The sequence below is a fragment of the Struthio camelus genome, chromosome 1 (assembly GCF_040807025.1).
Source record: "Struthio camelus isolate bStrCam1 chromosome 1, bStrCam1.hap1, whole genome shotgun sequence".
In the NCBI taxonomy this organism is placed as follows: Eukaryota; Metazoa; Chordata; class Aves; order Struthioniformes; family Struthionidae; genus Struthio; species Struthio camelus.
In genome coordinates this window covers 48,680,217-48,703,809 of record NC_090942.1, presented here as the reverse complement: position 1 = coordinate 48,703,809, position 23,593 = coordinate 48,680,217, and the positions used below count along the sequence as shown (strand labels likewise).

The window sequence follows — 23,593 nt, the reverse complement described above, 5'->3', positions numbered from 1 at the left end:
CGTAAAGTTGGGTCACCATTAATCTTGAAATGTTTTAAAGTAGATTTGTCCTTACATTTAAAGATGTTTCAAATTAGAATCTGTTCCTGTTTAGCAAATATGGGAAATATTTATGAACTGTTAAAATTTACAAAGCCCCCAGTAACTATCTGAAGTTTCTTTATTCTAGTTTGATCCTACTTTTACTTGCTTCTGGGAATCTAATGTTTTTTAGCCCCCCCCCCCCCTCCACTTTCATTTTTAATGAACACTTGTCACTTATTAATGTTTTCTATGAAAGGTGACTGAATGCTGATATTTTAGAATAGGCCAGAAAACCCTATGCCTGGGGTTTTTTTTAGCCTTTTTAAAATTATCTTTGTCTTGCCTACTTTTTGTAGTAGTGTTTACACTTGTGCTAATAAGGTAAATATTAATTACTCTTCATTTTTTAAGAGGAAAGAGTCTTTTTTTTTCCTGAATCCTTTTCCACTTCCATAAATCCTACTAATGATAGAATTTAACTTCCTTCATCACTGCAGTGATTGTACAGAACCGCTAGCTTAGTTAGAAGGTTGATAACTGCAAATTAGTGTAGTTATTGTATGATAAATTAGAAGTCACTGTAGGATTCTTTTCTTCCAGTCCCACACTTTTTAATACTTGCTTTATATAAGAAAATTCTGTTCTTTCATAAAATATCAAAATAGATTAATGTTTGAAAGAAAGAATATTAGACAGTGTTGTATTTTATTTTTATAGCAGCAGGGCAAAGAAGTCCTAACATCTTGTAAGTTGTCTTATTATATTATAATGACTGGCATCTGCAAATGAAAAAAAAAGTCCAATATATAACTGCATTTGGTATAACATATTTATTTATTTCTTGAATTATGTAATGAATTTTATTCCACCTTTGGTAAGAAAAAAAATATTCTAACATAATTTATCTTCATCTTGCAACTTGCTTGCTTGTGGGCTAGATGAGTTGACAGTAAGAGGTGAACTGAAATCTGGCTGGACGGCATAGCTCAGAGGGTTGTGGTCAGTTGTGCAAGGTCTAGTTGGAGGCCTGTAGCTAGCAGTGTCCGCCAGGGGTCAGTACTGGGTCCGGTCTTGTCCAACTTAGTCATCAATGACCTGGATGAAGGGACAGAGGGCACCCTCAATAAGTTTGATGATGAGGCTAAAGTGGGAGGACAGGGCTGTGCTGCCATTCAGAGGGACCTCCGCAGGCTGGGGAGATGGGCAGAGAGGAACTTCCTGAAGTTCAACAAAGGCAAGTGCAGGGTCCTGCACCTAGGGAGGAAAAACCCCATGCACCAGGACAGGCTGGGGGCCGACCTGCTGGAAAGCAGCTCTGCAGAGAAGGACCTGGGAGTGCTGGTGGACAACAAGATAACCGTGAGCCAGCACCGTGCTCCTGTAGCCAAGAAGGCCAATGGTACCCTGGCTGTATTGCCAGCAGGTCGAGTAAAATAATCTTCCTTCTCTACACAACCCTATTGAAGCCACATCTGGAGTACTGTGTCCAGTGCTGGGCTCCCCAGCACAAGAGAGACATGGAGCTCCTGCAGCGGGTCCAGCAGAGGGCTACGAAGATGACTTGGGGACTGGAGCATCTCTCCTATGAAGAAAGGCTGAGAGAGCTGGGACTGTGCAGCCTGGAGAAGGAAGGCTCGTGGGAGGGATCCCATCAATGTGTATAAGTATCCGAAGGCAGGGTGTCAAGAGGATGGGGCCAGACTCTTCTCCATGGTGCCTAGCAATAGGACGAGAGGCAACGGCACAAACTGAAACACAGGACATTCCATCTGAACATGAGGAAAAACTTCTTTCCTGTGAGGGTGGCTGAGCACTAGCACAGGTTGCCCAGAGAGGCTGTGGAGTCTCCTTCCTTGGAGATACTCAAAAGCCATCTGGACACGGTCCTGGGCAATGTGCTCTAGGTGACTCTGCTTGAACAGGGGGGCTGGACTAGATGATCTCTAGAGGTCCCTTCGAATCTCAGTCATTCTGTGATTCTGTATCTTTCTACCTACAACACAGTTTTCAAAGAGAAAATAGTAGTAAAGATAGGGTGGCATGAAACATTCACACAATCTCACTTAAGAGGATATAAACGTGCTGAATTCCTCCCCTGTATACTTCTAATTCCTACCATTTTCTTTCTTCCTCCCCTGTTCCCACTCTCACTATACCTACTTGAACTATACAAGGACTGAGACTCCAGTCTGTAGTCTTATGAATTATCAGTTTGATCCCTAAAATGTCCTGGAGCAGATGCTATGAATAAATCCTAAAACACTGAATATTTTTCCTATCTGCTCCTTTTGTGAACAGTCCTACAGCAGGTCCAGTGATGACAATCCAAGTCAAGCCAGAAGGTCAGGTCTGCAGGTCAGGGTCAGGGTGAGGGTCAAGATCAGCAAGGTACAAGGCCAGGCACAGACATGGTTGCAGCATGACTGAGACAAGGACCAAAGGTGAGTGACTGAGCTTAAAAACGGGTCCCAACCTATGGAGGGGAAGCTCATGACAAGGCTTTAATCTTACTCACACAGCTCTTCACGGCTGCGCTGTTATTGGAGCTGGCCTCAAGCAGAGGCTGCCAAACCACTGCAGGGTACTGAGGGCCTGACAAACAATTGGACTGACATTCTTTCTGACCTGATTCTTAGCTTTTCTTGCCTCTGAAACTTAGGAAGAGGTGTGTACCATCATCTTCTCCTGTCATGGAGCAGGGTGAGAGGTAAACCCACATATGAGACCCGTAAGGAACTTCCATATTCCATGAAACCTAACCAAATGTCTTCAGAACTAGTAAGCTATTAAACTAATTTAGTCAATAATACAGTACTTTCCTAAGTCCCTTTCTGGTGTGTTTTATCTTCTGAAGCAGCAGCAACCATTAATCAGTCTTATTTTGTTGGTGTATAATAGAAAAGTATGGAGAAGAATATTAATTTAGGTGTAATATTACTATTCATCATTAGAAAGCAAACAGAACTACTGCTGTTCCAAAGAAATGTAGCTTTTTGTGCCATAATTTGTTGCTTTCTCATACCTGAATATACATAGTGCATGAAATGGTCATATAAATTATACACCCATAAGTTGTGCCAGGTAGTAGCTCATTCCTCATGTTTTAAGAGCTTGCAAGAGGAAAAGAGATTTTTCTAGGAGGTACAGTTAAGAACAACTGAGCTTCTGGCAACATGTTTCTATGAAATTTCTGAAATAATGAAGAAATTGCTGTGGAATAACTTATCATTGTCTCATTAATAAGAAATCAAGGAATTGGGGTTGATACCATAATTAAAAATGGTGCAGACCCCAGAGATCTTGTTACAGAATTAAGTATGTGAAATCAGATTGGGAGATGGAACCAGTCTGGAGCCAGTACTTTTAAGCAAGGTTTTCCGTTATTCATGTTAAGTTTTGCTTCTATAGAAATGGCAGTGTCAGGTGTAGGCATATAAGAACATAACATTTCAGAGAAGATAGATAAGAAGAGAGGACAAGAGTGATTTTTCTGGAGAGACATTTGACTCTTGGATATACTTTTTAAACACCACTAAACTGATGATGCCATTATAATTAAACTATGGTACAGCTGGTTATTACTCTGACTTTTTAAATGATGTCAATTTAAACAGAAGAATGGAATTAACAATCCAACACTGCCACTGTAATATGAGAAAAAGTCTTTGCATTTAGTGAGTGAGTCAGGACTGGGTTCTAAAAGTCCACTGAAAAGAAACTAAAAATCATTAAATTTATGTTCAGAATACAAAGTTATCCTATAAAGAAGAATAGTTATGTCAACTGGCAGTGACTGCTTTTGTCCTAAGATTTTCGGGTAATTTTTTGATTTGCTAACAACATCTCAAATGTGAACACATTTCAGAATATTAATTCCTTTTTATCCTTATTCAAAAGGGATCATTATTCTGCTGAGTGATGGCTGCATGCTCACTGGACTTGCATCTGGATTGGGAATCAGAAGACCTGTAACGTAATACTGACCTACTGATATTTCTAGAAAGCTTCCTACTGCCAAAGTTCTGTTTCCTGTTTTGTCATCTCAAGGGAAAGAAAAGACTGATTCTGTTTTTCATCTTGTCAGAGGAAATCTTACATATCAGAAAATACCAGTGAAGAGCAGAGTACATAGCATGTAATTTCACATTTCAAGTTACAATGTAAAGTGACTTTGCAAGCTGTTCAGCATGGACAGACTTGACTTCTTTTCATGCTCCAGCCTCTTCCTTGTCTTCCCAACTCCAAATGGATACCACAACAGTTAAAGTGCCTACTCACTTAGAACAGCTTCTAGGATCTGTGTCCAGGTTATGCTTGGGTATATTTCCCTGCAGTCACATCCAACCTTCTTTCATGCATTCAAGCCTTGAAAAAGAAAAAAAAAAAACCTTGTAAGATTATGTGAAACAAGCCTCTGTTTGTTCCTGCTCTTAAGGTTTTGTTGTATTTTTAATAGCAATTCTTAGCTATAGCTGCACAGCAGAGATCAGTTCAGAAATCAGTGAGGGTATTTCCCAAACGCTCTAAATACAAACTAACTTTTTCAGAGAGGTTGTTATAAATCCTTGACTGTGTCTTCTTATCTCCACTGTCTCCTAGGCTTTGGTATTTGCTGTAAATTACTCTGAATTTGATTATGACATTTGAAAGAGAAACCTATCTGATGGTACCTGTTATATTTACTGACATTCAACACATTTAAAACTACCAGTTTTGAAGAGCTTTTCTGATCATACAGATGCAATATTTAGTAATAAGGCTAGAACTTTTGAGTGTAGGAAAAGCAAACGCATGTATATTTATTTTGGATTTTTTTCTCTAGTCCTACTTTACACATCAGCAGCAGCAGATCAGTTACGAGATGGAGAGTTCAGTGATGAATAACTAGAGAAAGAAAGAGGAAGTATTTACAGAATCCCGAAATGAATCAGAAATCTGAAAAAAAAGTATGTTTCCTGTCATGACTTTAAAAAGATAAAGTTTTGTCCTATGTTTTGTCTGATTATTATAAAGGAATGACAGGATGGGAAGGGTTCAAAGCAGGCATGTTCAGCTTGTGTAATTCAGCGGGCCATTAAAAGTCATTCATCAAAATTAGGCCAAATCTCTCAAACCTACACCATCTTGCCTTTTCTGTATCTCCTCCTGCCCGTTTTAATACTCCCAAAGCCCATAATTTCCACAGTGTTATTCTTGGCTTTGAAAACCTAAAGGCAGCCAGCATTGTTAAGAAGCTAAACATATTTATGATTGACCTACACAGAAATATTGAGCTACCTGACATATGAAAATAGTTCTATGTCCATGTGTCATAATTTCTAGTCTTTTAATACATACATATTTATGTATATATTTATGTATTTATATATTTATCTCCCTTTTGGTTGATTTGGCTGGGTCAGTTCGCTCAAAAAGAGATTAGTTAAAACAACAGGGAGGCTGGAAATGAGTTCATTTCTTCTCTGATTTGAATCTGAGTAGCAATTTGTCAGCTTCTGTGATGGCAGGACTATCTTTGAACAAGAGGAGAGCAATTTTAGGAGGGTAACATATAAATCTGGGCATGCAGAGAAGCTGTCTTTCTCAAAAGGCTCATGTGATTCCATGAAATATCATTTCTGGAGGGACAATGACCCTTTTTTGATCTAGCAGTAGATTCAGACTGACCGGGATCCAAACAGTTATTACAGAATCCAAATTGCTCATACCTAGAACTGACTCATACTGACTCATTAATGCTTCCCTACCACAGGCAGTAAAGAGTAATAAGGGACTATGGGCTAAGGTTGAGACAGAGGAAGAAAAAAGAAACTGATTTTGTTAGAAATGGACATGTAGACAGATATCACAGAATGGTTGAGGTTGGAAGGGACCTCTGGAGATCATCTAGTCCAACCTCCCTGCTCAAGCAGGGTCCTCTAGAGCACATTGCCCAGGATCACATCCAGACGGGTTTTGAATATCTCCAAGGAAGGAGACTCCACTACCTCTCCGGGCAACCTGTGCCAGTGCTCAGCCACCCTCACAGTAAAGTTTTTCCTCATGTTCAGATGGAATGTCCTGTTTCAGTTTATGCCTGTTGCCTCTTGTCCTGTTGCTGGGCACCACGGAGAAGAGGCTGGCCTCATCCTCTCGACAGCCCCCCTTCAGATACTTGGACACATTGATGAGATCGCCTCTCAGTCTTCTCTTCTCCAGGCTCAACAGGCCCACCTCTCTCAGCCTTTCTTCATGTGGGAGATGCTCCAGTCCCCTAATGAACTTTGCAGCCCTCTGCTGGACTCTCTCCAGTAGTGCCATGTCTCTCTTGTACTGGGGAGCCCAGAACTGGACACAGTAGTCCAGGTGAGGCCTCACCAGGGCTGAGGAGAGGGGCAGGATCACCTCCCTCCACCTGCTGGCAACACTCTGCCTAATGCAGCCCAGGAGACCATTGGCCTTCTTGGCCGCAAGGGCACATTGCTGCCTCATGTCCACCAGGACTCCCAGGTCCTTCTCTGCAGAGCTACTTTCCAGCAGGTCGGCCCCCAGCCTGTCCTGGTGCATGGGGATTATTTCTCCCGAGGTGCAGGACCCTGCACTTGCCTTTGTTGAACTTCAGGAGGTTCCTCTCCGCCCAGCTCTCCAGCCTGTCCAGCTCCCTCTGAAGGGCAGCACAGCCTTCTGGTGCGTCAGCCACTCTCCCCAGTTTAGTATCATCAGCAAACTTGCTGAGAGTGCACTCTGTCCCTTCATCCAGGTCACTGATGAATAATACATTGAACAAGACTGGACCCAGGACTGACCCCTGGAGGACACTGCTAGCTCCAGGCCTCCAACTAGACTCTGCGCCACTGATCACAACTCTTGTATGGAATGAGGAACTATATGTAGGAACTAATATTACAACACTGTAGCAAGTTTCAATGTAAGAATTGATAGGATGGGAAGGTGTTTTTATCTTAAAGCAAAACTGATTTCACTTAATCACATTCACACTCCCAAACCCACAGACCACAAAGCATCAAGATGTGTGTGTATGTTCAGCAGGCAGGATGTAAAATATTTTAACTCCACTAGAAAACCAAATAAGCATGAAATCTGATGATTAAAAAAAAAATTCTTGAAGGAGAGGGGAGGATATTAATCATGTTCAAATTGATAAGCAGTTGATAGTTTTATGCCTATACAGAAGCATTATCAATATTTCCTTAAAAAGTGAAAAAATTATGTGTAGTTATAATCCTCAAAGAATCTAGATCCAGCTCTGCTGTGAGACAGATCACGTTCTGAATCAAAATATTAAATCCACCATCATTAGCTTGTTCAATGTAACGTGTATACAGTAATAAAGTGTATCATTTAAGTAAAAATCTGTTCCTGACAAAGTTACATAAGTAATTTAGAAGCTGTCTTCGTAATTATCTCAGCCACGGTAAGCAGAAATATTTTACCTAAATACCATTTAGTAGCTAACAAATATGAACATTGCACTATAACTCTAAAAGGCTATATTAATAATGAGTAATGTCGATCACAATAAATGGCTACAAAAAGCTATAGATATTAAATTATCTGTCTTATATGGCTCAACTAAAGCTTCCAGCTGATCATCTGCTATGGCAATCTTCTGAAATAACCATAACGGGGCTCTTCTAAACAGAAAAGGGAAAGGAGCTGTGTCTCTAGAACGTACAGCTTACAAGGCTGGTGGGAAAAAAATCCACCAGGAGGTGGAACCATTGCTTGTTAGGGAAGGAGTATTCCTGCACTTTGCATATAGATAAGACTGAATTTTGAGAGTGAATCTTACTTGAGAGAGGTGTAGGCTCCTAATGTCCTTGCAGTGATCCATCACAATGTATTCTTGATACAGGAACGATCAGACAACTGCTTGCAATTCTAAGACGTAGTATCTGGTAATTCTCACATTATTAGCTGATTGAAATAACAGGCAAAATGCATTACTTGAAAGAAGCTGGTTACCAGACTGCAGCTGAGCAGGTGGTCTCGTTATACTTGCAGTCAAGATACTTGGTGAACGTTTGATCAGACCTTTTACAATTACACTAAAATGCAACCAGTTATATTGTAGGTAGTGAAGTGTTTTCTCCTTATATACTATTAGGAACCTTTACCAAGTGCTCCTGAGTGAAGATGAACATGAGTACATTTCTGTATTACTGTGTGGTAGGTTACATCATAATGAATATCCTGCGCTAAGTAAGGAAAATCTTTTTATTACATATCCTCAGTAAAGAAGGCCTTATGAATATATACACTTTATATATATAGACAGTACATATATATATGTGTGTGTGTGTGTGTGTGTATATATATACATACACTATGTATACGCAAAATAAGAATCTCTATCCAATACAATTTACCATTCACTGTTCCTGTTCAGAATTCACAGTAGAGGTAAAGCCAGAGCTTATAAATAGCCACTTCATCTAACCAAGTTAAGATGCCAGAAGGCTAATCTTTATCTGTAACTAGTAATGCTAAAGATGCTTCTGCTTGTAATTGTCATGACAGGGATGGCTGCTCTCTGGTGCGTAGAGATGTCTGCTAAGATCTTTTAAGGATCTGACTAAGTGCCTGAAGTCAGATGATGTGTATGCATTGTTAATCTGTTTTAGAGACAGTTCTAGGCATTTTATCTTCTACCTAACCTGTACTGCTGAGTAAAAATGGGGAGGCAGGGAGCTCAAACACTGCAACACTGATCATCCACTGCTTAGCTGTTAGCGCATTCTCTTACGTAGTTTTGGTCCATTTCAGATAGGGCTCTCTGAAATGATTTATCTAGGCAGTATTTAGGGGATGTGACAGAAACCATTCTCGGCAGGCAGTATAGAGAAGATGCCTGATCAGGTTCGACTCCCTCCAGCACTATCTCAACAGACTTTGCCCTCATTTTCCCCAGGAAACGACCAAGTCAGACTTGGAAATGCAACACCTACCTTCTGTTTTATGCTCTGAGGACACCATGCTGATCAATGGCAACCCATCCATTATTTTAGAGACCCTGAACTGAAAACAAACAAATGAACAGGGGCAAAGAGTAAATAATAAGTAACGTGGACATGAACAGCGCATGCCACTTGCCTCCAAGCCAGAGAACAGAGACCTTGTCTGCGCTCAGCAGTATAGACATGATTTCTGAGTTTCTCCAGTCTTCTCTTCCTTTTTTCACAGATTATTTATTCAAATGTCATTTAGACATGTCCAGCCATAGGTGACAAATTCCACAGGGGAGTCTGTTATTATTATGCACAAATTAGGTTGAAGCACACAATCACAGCCCCAGAACATACTGAGATAAAACCTTCAGAGCTTAAGCCTCGGCTCAGACTTACTGCACACTGCAGACTCATCCTGGGCTAGCTCTATCTTCCAGCTTCACTTGCATTGTATCAAAACGGACAAATAATACATTTTTCAACATTTGTGCTTATGCTTTTTTAAAAGTGGCATTTTTCTTTCACTCTGATAATTCTGAGAAATAACTCAGGTTTTTTACACAGTATTTTAATGCATTTAAGAGGTAGTGAACTGTCACGACAAGTTTTTCTCAGACCAGCACAAATATAAAAGAAGAAGGATTTCAGCTTTCTGTAAGAAGTTCTTTGCCTAAGTAAAAAAAGTTCAGCAGAGAACTCCTGAAACGTATATGAATAACAGGATCTTATTAAGAACAGAAGTATATTTAGTATATATAATAGAAATAAGAATGGAACCACCGCCCTGTTACAAAATAGAAAAGTTTATTGAGTCCTTATATTCATTTATTGTCTGCTTTCTACACTGGCAGAGAAACAGTCCCAGTGACTTGAATCTTATGACTTAAGAATGCAATGGCTCTAGACTTGCAAACTTATGACATGTATATCAATTTTAATGGGTATAAGAATTGACTGAGCATATTTCATATTTGCACTAGGAAAATGTCACATTTAAAAGTTTTCCAGAGAGTGAGACTACTTTCAAGTTTTGATTATAGCTAGATTTTTTGGTTTGAGAGATCACTTATATTCTAGAATTATCATGCAATGGGAAAATGTTACCGGTTACAGCACGCTGAATGTGTGATCCCTTCGGTGTGGAACAAGAACAAAATATAAATTTGATTACACTAATACCAGAATTTATAGTAATATTAATTAAGAGGGTGGATGATTATCTGTGCAACCTTAACAAATCAAAAAATGATCTCATGATATTTCCCTTACTCCCTTGCAAAAGAGTAGGTTTTATTGGATTTTTCACTGTGCCCTGCCCAATCTTTGCACGTGATACAAACCTCTTGCCTGTCTTCATAGCTAGTAACAGTGTCCAGTGATGTTCAGGTACCACTGCCAGCTTGTTTCTTGCCCAGTCCCTGCTCTGTATACATTGCTCTGTTTAAAATAAAGAAAACAGCAGAGAGAGAAAAGCAAGTGCAAAGTTTTTGTCTCAGTCTGAGGTTATCCATACAAACTAATCTCACTGGACTTCCTGGACTATGCAATTTTGACTATTATTATAGTAGGATATAAGCACGGAGTGTTTGAAAAAGATAGGAAAAAACCCTAAAAAAGAAAAGCGGTTATTTAACAGTCTGCCATGATGAGTTAGAAAATATGTAAAAACATCTGGCATGAAAGCTCTCCCTATTTGCAGCATCTTTAATTTAAATAAAGATGGAATGACATAAATCAAGATAAAAACAAGAACTCACTACAAAATTTTAATTCAGGCTTTTCTCACAAACCAAAATCAGTAAGAATTTGTTATTGTTTTTTAAAATTCTAAACGTGTGATACTTGAGCAATATGTTTTACTTACATTATGATCTCCTCAGGTTTTCTAACAGTTAAATCCAGTATTCCATTTTCCGTGTTCAGGAATGGAGGGTAATTTCTCTTAGCTTATTTCAACAGTATATATGTATATGCTGTATCTGATATACAGTAGCTCAGTTTATCTCATTGTTACTGCATTGTGTGGTCACTTTTCATCGCGTAACATCTTTCTGTGGAGCATTTCTTCCTAAGAGTCTTTCTTCTCTCTGCTTGATGTTCCACTCTGTGGCCTATTGAAAGATGTTATTTTTTTTTTCAGTGTCCCTCCTTGTTTTTCCATTGTGTATATTCACTTGTTCTCCCCTCCACCCCATTTTTTCTCTTGCATTAATTGGTCCCAGATTCTAATTTAGAGTTGAAAAGGTATCTGTGCTTTAAAAATTAAGAAATATGTTTTCCTAATACTTGCCTTGAGGAAGGTCCAAAGAGTCCTTTCTTTTTCTGGAGATGCAACATAAATTCTAAATGGCACTGCTGACACCAGCATAAACTCTATCTAATATTCACTACTTGAATAACTAAAAATATATAAAATAGCTCCTAATGTCTAACAAATTTTTCCAAAAAGACTGATGAATAATTTAAGGCTGCCTGAGGGAAGGTCCAATTTGTTCTCTGGCAGTTTATTCATGTTTTCCTGACTGTTTGAATCACAAAGTGAATCAAAAAATGAAATACGACTTTGTTTAATGTAGCAGGTTTTTTATGTGTATACCATTTACTAGTGATACGTGAAATTTGGCTAGTATCCTTAAACACCTAATACAGCCTTATCATGAAAACTCAGCAAACCTTCTGCAAAAGGAGCAAACTATAGCCACTAAAATGTGATAATGAGAAATAAACAGACATTCTGTTGAAGTGTGAACTCACTAGAGGGGCTGCAGGAAAATCTCCCCAGGGTTTCCTTAATTTCAACAATCAGGAGTAGAATACTATGCTATTCCCTCCTATGCTAACTAACAGGGATAGGAATTGCTGCTGTGTTACAGATCAGAAACGTCTCTGAAGACTGTTGAAACCGTAGGAAGAGATCCTCTAGCTCAACCACTGTGCTTCACCGTTTTGCATTTAGGTCACAGCACATTTAAACAGCACTATGCAAGCACAGCAATAAAGTTATTATTCCACACTAACACTGGAAAATTAAAAGATAACTCGCGTGACAGGACAAGACATTTGAGTCGTGGTCTGTGAGGTTTCCTCTCTGGAAGAACGGGCTAGGTTTGGGTCTAGAAAATCTTGCATCAAATGATTAATCTGGATGTTCTATTTTGCTGCCTCTGAAGTTGCCATAAGAAAGAATAAATGGTGTAGCCAATATGAAAGTTTGCTCCCATAGAAGCCATTATTCAAAAGATATTTTACTATTGCTGGAATAATCTCTTCATAAAACTTATTTAATAAAATAGGTAAGATTAGTATTTAATTTTATTGCAAGAAGAGAACAAAATTTATGTCACTGGATATAATTACCATCCTACACTCTTTAATAAATATTCATTAGGCGATCTTCTTTTAAGATCTTGAGTCCTCAAAATAATGACTGTTTCATCTCTTGTTTGTGATGATAGTTTTTCAAAACCTATCTCTCTAAAAGGATTGGCTATATCTATGCACAGTGAAAACAGTGCCACAAAAGGTTCTGTGTTGAGTTTTGACAATATGCTCTTTGGAGTATATTGATTCTTACAAGCTATCAATCATTACAAGGAAGGCGTATCTTGAAACGAAGGATGACAGTTTTACCAGGTGGTAGAGTCTGGCGAGTTGACCAGTGTGCTTATTCAAATTATGCTTATTCAAATTATACAGGAATTTTATAGTTGAATTCAATTTCACTTAATTTTTCTCTACGACTGATTGGAATGTGGTGTTGAAATACATTCTACTGAACTGACCTGAGGAATCATCTTTACAGTCTTTCTCCTGAAACATTCAAATTGACCTTCATTTATGTATATTCTGCAATAGACTTCTTCAAATTGTGCTTTACAGTTCATCTGCCCTTAATATCACAAATAATCTCACTGGTGAAGTTGCTCACCAATGGTCTTCTCTCTCAATTTCTTGTCCCTTAATAACATGCATTCCGGAACCTGTAGCTGAAAGATGTTTTAGTATGCTGAAGAACCACTGAAAAAAGGAAAGCAAGAAAGAAAACAGATAGTTCTAACTTAAATGACAAAGCAAGTGGTCCAAACCTGAATGTTTTCAGAATGATACAGGTTTTGGAAATAGCATTTTTGAATCTGCAGATAAAGAAGCTCAGCTTTAAACATTTTCACGCTGCGACCAACTTTCACATTTTTGATCACGAGTAATTCTTACATACATTGCCTGGAATAATAAAACGTATTTGGACAATGTCTCTAATATTTTAATATTTTCATTTCATATACATGTATAAAATAATGTAGAGTCAGTATTTTAATTACGCTTACCTCTGTGTGTGCTCTTCTGATTTGATCTCACGTAAGCAGTATTGTACCATAATTCAGCCTTGATTTCCTATTTTAATAAATTCTGTACTTTTGTTGCTTAGCAGATTGCAAGTATTTATTGCCATTTGTTTAGGTTCAATTTTATGATACTGAGGGCTATCAACTTTGTCAAGCTGATGCCGCACGGTTGGAAGTTTAAAAGCATTATTGCTTCTGGAAACTGTAATTCTGTGTGTCTGCTTTAACATGCGTTAGAGCGTTCAAGAAACCTATAAACATAAATTTGTATTTTATGGTCATGATTTTTACCAAGATTTTCAAAAATATCTAAGTTATTAAGAGTCCTAAGACAGACAAACACACACATACACACACACACACTTACATATGTATTTTAAAATAACCCTGCATTGTCATAAAAGAAGACCCATATATATACATTGAATAGTGTTCAAGTTATACAACAAGTTATAACCCAGAGGCAGTGAATTAATTTTTGTAGGACTGCTATAAAATTAAAGTAAAAAAAGCAATTTTCTTCCCATGGGACCCTGAATCAGAACAGAAGTAATAAGCGCTGGTTCAAGGAGGAAAAATTTACTTTAAGGATCTTTCATTCTGACTCAGACTGGAAAAAAGCTACAGCTTTTTTATAAAGGAAAAATAAAAACAGACATTTTAAAATTTTATTTGGACCAAAAAGGAGGAGTTGTCAAAGGGACAGACCTTGTGTCAATGTCGCTAGGTACTACAACTGCCTAATATGTACAGGACACATTTACTTTATCTTACTGTTATAAAAAGAAAAAGAAAAGGTTACTAAATAGCTCGTGTACTTTGTTGGTTCCACAAATTAAAAATGACTGTTTGTACTGATGGGATTCCATAAACTGTCAGAGGCAATTACTCAGTCCAGGTCCTCTTCGCCATATGAAATCTTCACCTTCTTCCAGTCATCAGAGCTACTTGACTTCTTTATTTGGCCCAGTTCCAAATTAAGCACTGAGTGCATTTTTTCCTTGAAGTAGTATCTTATTTGTTAACCACATTACATCATAGTAAACTCCTTTAAAAAGTGACAACCTTATACATATGCAGCTAAACCAACAAAATCTCTATGCAAAAATGGAGCTTGTTCACCAATTGCTTTGATATTGTTACTATGCAGTAATGGTAAGAACAAAAAATTTTGTGCATCTTTGTATTAGTACAATGAGCTACCAAGCCCATCAGTATACTTTCAGTCTCCTTATAGTAAGTCTAGAAAGAGATACAGATTTAAATTTGTCACAGTCCTCCTCTCTCTTCTTACCCCTGTGACTCATAGCTGTGATCTCTTAATAAATGAGTGATATATTCAGTTTACCAGCTCTATTTTAATTTCCTCTCCAGCTAACCCTGTAAATAAAAGACTTCTAGCTGTTTCAATTTTATTTTCTGACAGTAAGAGACATATCTGCCTGATTAAAATGCCAGATACCTTTTAACTATTATTAATTACATTTAATTAGAATCTGCATTGGGAAAAAATATTATTCTAAATCTTTGTTAATTAATAGTTGTCTATAAGCTACCATTTCTCCCACACCCCACTTATTCTTACCATCTCATTTATTCTTTATTAATAGCTACCTCTCTAACAAGTATGATGTGCAGTTGCATTATATATCAATAAAAAGCACAGAACCATTGGCCTAGTATTTCTCCAGTTGAGAAGAAAGTTCTCTTTCATAAAGCAGATTACCACTTAGGAAGTGGCTGAGATATGTGAAAGCAAATGGTGTGACAGCTTTATATCATTTCCTTAATTATTTTTTTATTTATGGGACAATCATTTTATATATATATATATATATATATATATATATATATATATATACACCCACACACACACGCATGTATGTGTTGATAGTATCTAGTAAGAAGAACAACTGTTATTTCTTGATTTCTTAATTAAAAAAAAGACAAGTCTTTATGGATATTCAAATTAATATTTAGTTACTTGTTCTTTTGGCACCCAAGACAACTCGATAGCTGAAATACCATAAACTGAAATTTTACCTTCGAAACTAAAGGTTAGACTCCCCTTTTCTTGCAGGAAAACTACAAAGAAGGGCTTGAGAGAAGGGGACCTAAAGGAAGAAAATGTAACTTTCTGCAAGGTGTTCTGTATCAGGGCACGATGTTCTTGTCTTCTCCCCTCTGCACCTTTAATACCTCTACATTTCACAGCTGTTTGTCGCAGATTGAAACTACAAATTGACAAAGGCCAATGAGAAAAGCTATGACCAGGCCATGCAGGCCTTGTCTCTTATTTTTCATTATACTGCAGTAGAGCCAAGCTACAATAACCATCTTTTCTTCTTTTTTCCTATAGGAGAGAGACAGCGTGAGGCTGCTGCACTTTCCAAGTTTACCTCTTAACAGAGGATGCACACAAATCTCAGCCTTTGTGAAGGTCTTCCAACAGTACTGACAAAGTGAAACTCTATACGTAACTGGCCAAAGAGATGTACTTTATCCATAATTTTTAAAGGAAAGTTAAAACTTTTAAGGGAGATTTCTGATACACCCTTGCATTGAATCCTGCCATCCCTGCGCAGTACTGTGATAATAACATACTCTTAAGGTTAGCTGCATATTACTATCTATCTCAGATCTTAAATATATTGAGTATCTTTTAGGTGTAAGCTTTTAGGAGCTCAAGGTTTACATAATTATTTTGTCACTAAATAAGCCAGATGTGCAGGTTAATGCATTTCTACAGTATCTCATTATGATTACATTGACTTTAAAAAGGTAACCTGTCATTTGCAGCTCTCACGATCTATTTGGCTGATTTTTGAAGTCAAAGAGCAATAGCTTTCAGTGACCTTCAAAATATGCTGATTTTATGGCGCCTTCTTAAAAGGTGTTTGGAATCAAACAATTAAATTAATGCTGAAATATTTTAATTTCAAACTTTTCTGTTCAATGTGTGTAAAGGTGATACTGGATGTTTAAATTCCTCTGAGAGTCCTCTGTAAGTATATTCCTTATTTCCATAAACTATTTCACTGTGCAGTAATTTTTACTTTTGGCTGTTAGAAGACTGTATCAGTAGATTTTCTAATATTAAAATATCCCAATAAATGTTTCTTTGTTATTTAAAATTAGAACCTAAAATAGGAAAAAAAGTCAGGTGACTAAGAACCCATCTATAATCCATATAAACCAAATAAAATAAATAACAAAGTGCTAGAAGGGGACACAGCCAGGCTCCACAGCCGTGAATATATTTTGCCTTTTGTCTTCATGTATTAAAAATAGAAGTTAATATAGTGTATCATTCTTGAAGATGCACTGTAAAAGTACTACTCCCAGACTATTTACATATGCTCATTGTCAGATCAGTTTACGGTGCCCATCAATTCTGTCAGGTAAGTCTCTGTACTGTGGAGTTTAGGGAGTACTAGTTTAAGTGCAGTTTCTTTTCTTCTATCAAACTGATTTTTTTTTTTTTAAGTTCTTCTCCACTGGTAGGTAAAAGTATGTCTCTTATTTTCTCAGTTATTAGCCTATTAAGAAAATTTCAGGCTTAATTTACAGACTAGTCCATGGCTGTCAAACAGTATTTTAGGCATCTTTTGGAAAGGAAATCTAGAAATCAGTTCCCATGTCTAGCGCATGATTTTCATATTCTTTTCTATTTTGGAATGATGAAAGGCACAACATAGTTTGTATATGTACAATTCCAGTCAGAATTTGAGGAATTTGCCAAATATGATTTTGGAAAAGTTACCTTAATTTTGCATCAAAGCTTGTACACTTGATATTATAGCCTATGAAAAAATGGAAGGAGGATAGCCTGTGTTTGGGAGACAAGTATCTTTTTGCAGACCTAACAATGTTTCATGCTTCTAAGAGAGCTGATGAGTATTTTGCATTTTTGAAAATGAGGCTACTTTGTCATTAAATGTGACCATGAAAATCTGATTTTAGGTACTTTTAAAATATCTTCATTTCAGGCTTTTTTTTTTCCTTCTTTTTTTGATTTTACTCCCAAAGCATCTTCCTATAGAAGCTTATTATGAACAGCAAGCAAAAGCAAAATAGTGTGTTGTATGTAGAAAAGGTACTTTTAATTAACTTTAGTTAAACAACCTTGATATGATTTTGAAACACAACCTCTAATGTTTAATGGCAATGTTTTCATCAGAAGAGGAAAACCCTAAAAGCATAATCATGCTGCAATTTTTTTCTTGCCAACACCAGGACCATCTAATTTTCCTAACAGAAAAGGTCAAAGAGCAGCTACATAAAGAAATAGCAAGTTTAAGTACCTAGAGCAGAAAACAAGTCAATTCAACCTTAAAACTATTGCTCTACCTAACTGGAAACTTTTCATTTTTTCAAGGAAAAAAATATAGTAAATGATGGATTACCCATTTGACTGCTGTTCCTGCACAGTGGATTTCTGGACCAGCTGAAGCTTATTACAGTTCTGCAAGGGACCAAAGAATAACAATTAAAATGAATAATTTCCGAGCTATTAGAGGGGGAAAAAGACAACTCAGTGCCAATTAAGGCTGATCATGCAATAAATACTGGTACAGTCAATACTAATAAAACTAAAACAAACAAAAAAGCCATAATTTTTAATCTTGGGTCTGTCTCATTTCACAGCAATGCACCTAGCATGTGTTCTTGTAAATAGGAGAACATTTGATAAGTGATCAGCCTTTTTCTTTGAATATTGTAAATGAAATTTTGGTCTGATCTAAGTTCATTTCAAAACTCCTGGTAGAAGTTACCCAGGCTAGGATTTCAGGTAAAATACCTAAATGATTCACAGGTGTAAAAATAATTATTAGAAATGAAAGAGATGTCAGAAGCCCTGAAAGATGTATTAGAGTCAAAAGTCTTTTCTATTTATTCATGTCTGATTTTGGTGGCATAATTTCTCTTTGTACCTGCCAAGCAGGGAAAAAAAGACCACAAGGGAATGTAATCAAGTGAAAGAAGCTCACAGGTCCTCTAGGATGCAATACATTGTTCATCATGACTATGAGATCTCTGGAAGGAAAGCATGGAACTACTATGACCAAATGAACAGTTTCTTACAGATAGTTCGTGAAACATACTTTAAAAGCCCTGACATGAGCTCTGAGTTACCTCAGTCGAGTTAATCACTCAGTCAACAGTTAAAAACCAACAAAATGAAAAATTGCTATTTTTTTCACTGTTAAAGCCAGATATATTGGCCTTATATGTGAAATGTCACTATTCCAGTGAAAGCAACACTCATTCTATCATTTATTTATGCTATTTATTTTATCTCCAGAAAACTGAGGCAGATAAGGAATCTGAGGAATTCAGAACAGCTCAGCATTGCTGACAGTCATTAATGGTATAGTATAATTACATTAACCTCAGTAGGCATTGTTGCGAGAATGTCAACAATGTCCACTAATTACCTGGCCACTACAGACTAGAACTTTCAGACTTGGTGACTTAAGTTTTTTCCAAAAGGATTCCTACCTTTCATATCCCAGGTAGATTTTCTTTATTATTTGGAAACTGCATCATTTCACCACGTAACATATATGTAGTTAAGTGTAGTGATTATGACCAAATTCATCTTTTATTTGCTTGCAATTCTTGACAGTTTATTTATAAATTCTCATGTCCTGCCCTATTTTAATTACAGTCTTTATGTCCTTACCTTTGTGTGCTGAAAGAAGCAGCTGGGAATTTTCCTTTTTTTTTTTTAAACTATTCCTTTATAAAATGTTTTGTTTCAGCAATATTCTTGTGAGTGGGGGTGGGGGGGAAGAGATGTGTACCAGCTTCAATTTTTTTGTTTTGAATTTCTGGAGAGAGGGAAACTGGTTTTGGATTGCTCACCCTAAACAGCCAACAGCCCTTAAAACAGGGTGCAAAATAATCCTGAGATGAAAACGGAGTGGCTACAATAAGCAATTGCAAGTGACTGACAGACTTGGACTCCTCTGAATACATGCAGAAACTACTATGGCTACCTCTGAGCCAGCCAATGCAGGATCTCTTTAAAAACATTGCAGATCTAGCCTACACAGACAGAGGAGTTTAGGGACTGCATCCTCCCGTCCCAAATTATTTGTCAGATGAATTGCATTTCAAAGGTATGTAATCTCTGCAGTGATGACAAATGAAGTCTGAGGTGACTTGCTCAGCCATAGGTGTCTGATTATCTTCTGTAGCAGGAGGAGCTAGTTAGTTTTGTCCAATGAGCTAAACCCAGAATCCTGGCACCTCACACGAGTCTCACTCAGCAGAAGTTCAAAGGTACTTTAAAGGTAAATTATATTACATTTTGCATTTAGATTTTGCTGTTACTCTCGCTCTGCAGCTTTTGATGCTATATAAAGCAGTATGAATGCAGAAACAAAACTCTTTGTGATGATTCGCCCAAATCATCAAGCACTGACAAGAAGCTCCAGGCAAAGATGATACACCTGCCCATTGCTGTCCCATGAATACTGGTCTGCTGGGTCAGCACTAGTTTGGGAACTTCCTCACCCATTTTGTCTACACTTCATTCTGTCTGGAAGTTTTAGGGAAATAAGTGGTCTGGGAGAGGCAGTTTTCAGACATATCTGGTCCCCTATATATAACTCAATAGTTGGAAGGGAATGTGAAAACTGAAGTTCAGATCTTCCATACGATTTAGGTACAAGAATAACTCTTCCCCTACTTCAAAAGATTTTATGTCAATCTCTACGTTTAATAGAGCCATTTCTAAGCGCAACTTTAGTAAAACTATAAAATTGCCTTTTGCCCAGGTCTGCCAAAATTCTTTTCATCATTTTTGTTTAATTTCCCTTAAATTCACTAAAAGGAGACATTTTCATATGGATTAGTAATTAAGTGGATGATTTCAATACTTGGTCATAAACTCTATAGAAATATAAGCAAGTAAAGATACTAAGTATTCTACTCCCTTCTTAACAGAAGGTCAGTTCCCCCACCAGCTGATTTGATACTGAGGAAAATATAACCTCAGAACCTTCACTACCTTGTTTTAAAATCACAACCAAATTTTGTAGAAGTAGGCATAGGCTTTTATCTGAAAATGTCATTCATCTTTTTTTTTTTTTTAAATTTACTTCAAAAAAGATTTCAGGCTATCAAATGACAATTTCTGTTTAATAAATTTCAATAAAAATATGATGAGCTGTATGTACTTTATAGATTTAGACACTTTTAGATCTGAACTACATCAGCCAATCCCAGGACAAAAAATAAAGAGCGAAGGTTCTTGAGTTGTCATCACAGAAGCCAGATTTGAGTCTACGGTACAAGCTGTATTTGCTCAGCTATGACACTGTATGAATGCAGCTGCACACCTTCCAGACCTTCTCTGTAATTCTAGCACTGCAAGGAATTTTAGCTGTGCACACCTGGAAAAGAGCACATCTTCACATTCAGAAAGAAAACTGGTAGAAGATATCAATACTGCATGGGCAGAGGTCTCCAAACTAGCTCCACTCCCAAACGCAATATGGACATTTTAGCAGATCAGCTAATTAGCTCTGCTGAGATTAGAATTATGCAAATACCTTTCCATCACTTTCAGAACCAGAGTTCATTTTTCTGTTTTCCACTGTTGCAGTGTTACGTCAATACAACAGCTTTGTGGCTCTTAGCACAAGAATCTTTGTATGTTGTTCCAGCACATCCTAAATAGTTTGTCTTCTAAGATAAAACGATTAGTTAGCACAGTTCAGCCAACGTTCTAGTGCTTAATGAGAAAATAATGGTTCTATAGTCTGATTCAGCCAGTATATTTGACAAACTGAACACTCTCAAATCATAGTATCAATCTGCGTATTTGCTCTGGGCCTGTGAAGAAAGAGTCCTCCACTTTTAATGAATTTATTTCCTAAAATAATTCAATGCTCAAATGACTGTCATGAAAGTTACAAAGGTTTTCTTTCCTCGTGCTGGTGGAAATCACTATTTTCCTTTTAAGAACTGCCAATAGCCATTAGTAAATCACAAACAGACCAGCAATGATGAATTAAGCGTAAGTCCTCCTTATTTGCCTCTGGCCATCCCTCAAGTATCAACCTTTTGAGCAGTAGTAATTTTGCATTCTACCGTTTCTTGAATTGGATCTTAGAAATATATGCTTTTAGTCAGCTTGTCTTTTAGTCAGTCATGTTCTTCATTTGGAGGCTCTCAGCTTGGCAACAAGGCTTATTTTTAAACTAGCATAACTTAAAATTATTTGCCAAAAAGATTATTTTAAAGACACAAAGAGCTGTTCCACGTACAGCTCACCCATATTTCAACCACAGTGAAATAATCAAACTGCTGCTTTTCAAAGACTGATGAATTACAGCTTTTTTGGCAAGAAGAGGCTATTTCTCCTATTCAGAACCTTATTTTGAGCTTGACTAGCTCTAAACGAGGACGACAAACAATAAACAAACACTTAAGGTAACACGTTTCCTCCCCTTTCCTCAAGTTCAACTTCGGTTCAACTCCTCCCTTGTTCCCATTCCCCGCTTCCCTTGTTTTTGCTGCACGTTACACTCCCTCCCTCCACACCTGCCCAGTGATGCTAAGGGGCAGCACAGGAGGGCGAGCTCCTGCCCACAACGGTTTCTGCCTCCTGCGCCTTGCTTCTCACTCTTTTCTCGCGCTGCTCCTGGCCTTGTATTCGTTTCCTCTGCTCCTGCCTGGCTGGTCCCTCACGGGCGGCAGTCCCTCAGGGGTACGTCCCCTCTGGCATGGAGCACCTCCTTCCAAAAGCGTGCCTCCAGCCACGTCCCCAACAAAATCCCTTTCTACTTGACCCCTCTGTTTCTCTTCTACAACTGCATCTCTTCACACTTCTTATGTATCCCCTTTTGCATGTTTTCCCGTGTCTCCACTTACCTGCATCCTGACACGCTGCTGCCACTGCCACCTCCTCTTGCTTCACCTCCTCTTGCTTCTCCTCCTTGTGCCTCCCGCCCCGGGCCGCTGGCAGCTTTGGCGCGCGGGGCGTTTCCCGTCCGTTACGGAGCCGGTTGGAACCGGCCGCCGCCGGCACGGGGCGGTTCCGGCCTCCTCCCACACAGGGCGCCCTGCAGCGCCCGCCCCCGAAACCCCGCGGTTTCTGCCCAACACAGGGATGAATAAATGTGACTGATTAGTCCTGACGTTATTGCTTCTTTTTGTCTATTTATTTCAAAAGTACTTATGTAGTGTTCACTGTATATGCTGTATACAGAGACAATTTTTTTTATGAAGTACCTGCTGTTATTAGGTTTAGGGACTTTATAATTGCTTTGATCTTTGGCTAATATAAACATGAATTAACATAAGCTAGTATTTGCCAAATACTTGGAACTTTTTTTTTTTTAAGCTTTTCAACTGACGTGATTTTAGTTCTAATACTACTTTTTCTTCTGTTTAAATTGGCACAGAACATTAGAGACAGAATATAGTTACGAAGCACTGTTTATTTCCTCTCATGTTTCTTGAGCTTTCTCTGGATTAAAGGGACCAAAGATGCGAGTGGGAAATACATGATACATGATATTCACCTGTCTAAAAGTATTTGCTATATCCACATAAATCTGAACCAAAAACCTTGGGATTTTTTCCTCGCTAAGTAAAAAAGAAGTGCGTAAATTGAGTATATAGTCTTCAAAGTTTCAATACCTTCACAAAATGTGAGAGGAATTGATTTGGTGCTCTTGTGCATGCAGTCAGTAGCTGTCTAATAGGAGTCAAAAACCCACAGATCTACGAATATGAACTGTAATAGTAGTAGAATTGATGTTCATTTTAGCTTTATATATTTGCCTCATTCTTTAACCATTCACTAATTAATGAAAATGAAAAAGCTAGTAAATTTGCTTAAATTACAGAATAAGAAAATCTCACACCAAAGAGGGAATCTCTGAATGAGCTTTAGTATGTGGCGATAAAACAGTAAGTTCCAGTAAAGACGTCTTTTTTCTTCTAGGATTTGCTAGTAGTACTCCACTGTAGTTGCACTAATGGGGCTCTCCTCACAGCTGGAAAAATGCTGTTCTTCTGCCATAAAAGTGGCCAGAACTTCTTCAGATAGAAATTAAAAAAAAAAAAAAAAAACTTACCTGACTATTTGAAGTATTAAATCAATGTTAAATTGCCTCAGATATGTACTATGTAATGGTGATGGTATAAATTAGAAAATTATAAATTATAAGTTATATCCTTTCAAATGTTTATTTTTTCTCCTAGAAACAAACAGGTAGAATCTGAAGATCAAAATCTAGCCTGACTTGTGATGCGAGA

The 23,593-nt window shown here is 37.7% G+C and overlaps 1 protein-coding gene and 1 long non-coding RNA gene across 7 annotated transcripts in view; one reads left to right on the top strand and one right to left on the bottom strand.

Moving 5' to 3' along the window:
* The window catches only part of MGAT4C (MGAT4 family member C), a 439,229-nt gene that overhangs the window by 24,554 nt on the left and 391,082 nt on the right, over positions 1 to 23,593 (top strand). The gene's annotated exons all lie outside the window — the stretch shown is intronic.
* LOC104143850 (uncharacterized) lies at positions 843 to 22,319 on the bottom strand. 6 transcript variants are annotated; one of them, XR_011139938.1, is made up of 9 exons: positions 22,202 to 22,319; positions 17,722 to 17,780; positions 12,755 to 13,566; positions 10,837 to 11,083; positions 10,313 to 10,409; positions 8,973 to 9,042; positions 7,817 to 7,919; positions 4,303 to 4,389; positions 843 to 1,741 (listed from the first exon to the last, which is right to left on the bottom strand). It is a non-coding gene; the product is annotated as an uncharacterized lncRNA (long non-coding RNA). The 6 variants fall into 6 exon arrangements; XR_011139939.1 differs by having other exon boundaries at positions 12,755 to 12,989; XR_011139933.1 differs by having other exon boundaries at positions 896 to 2,017; positions 7,817 to 7,941.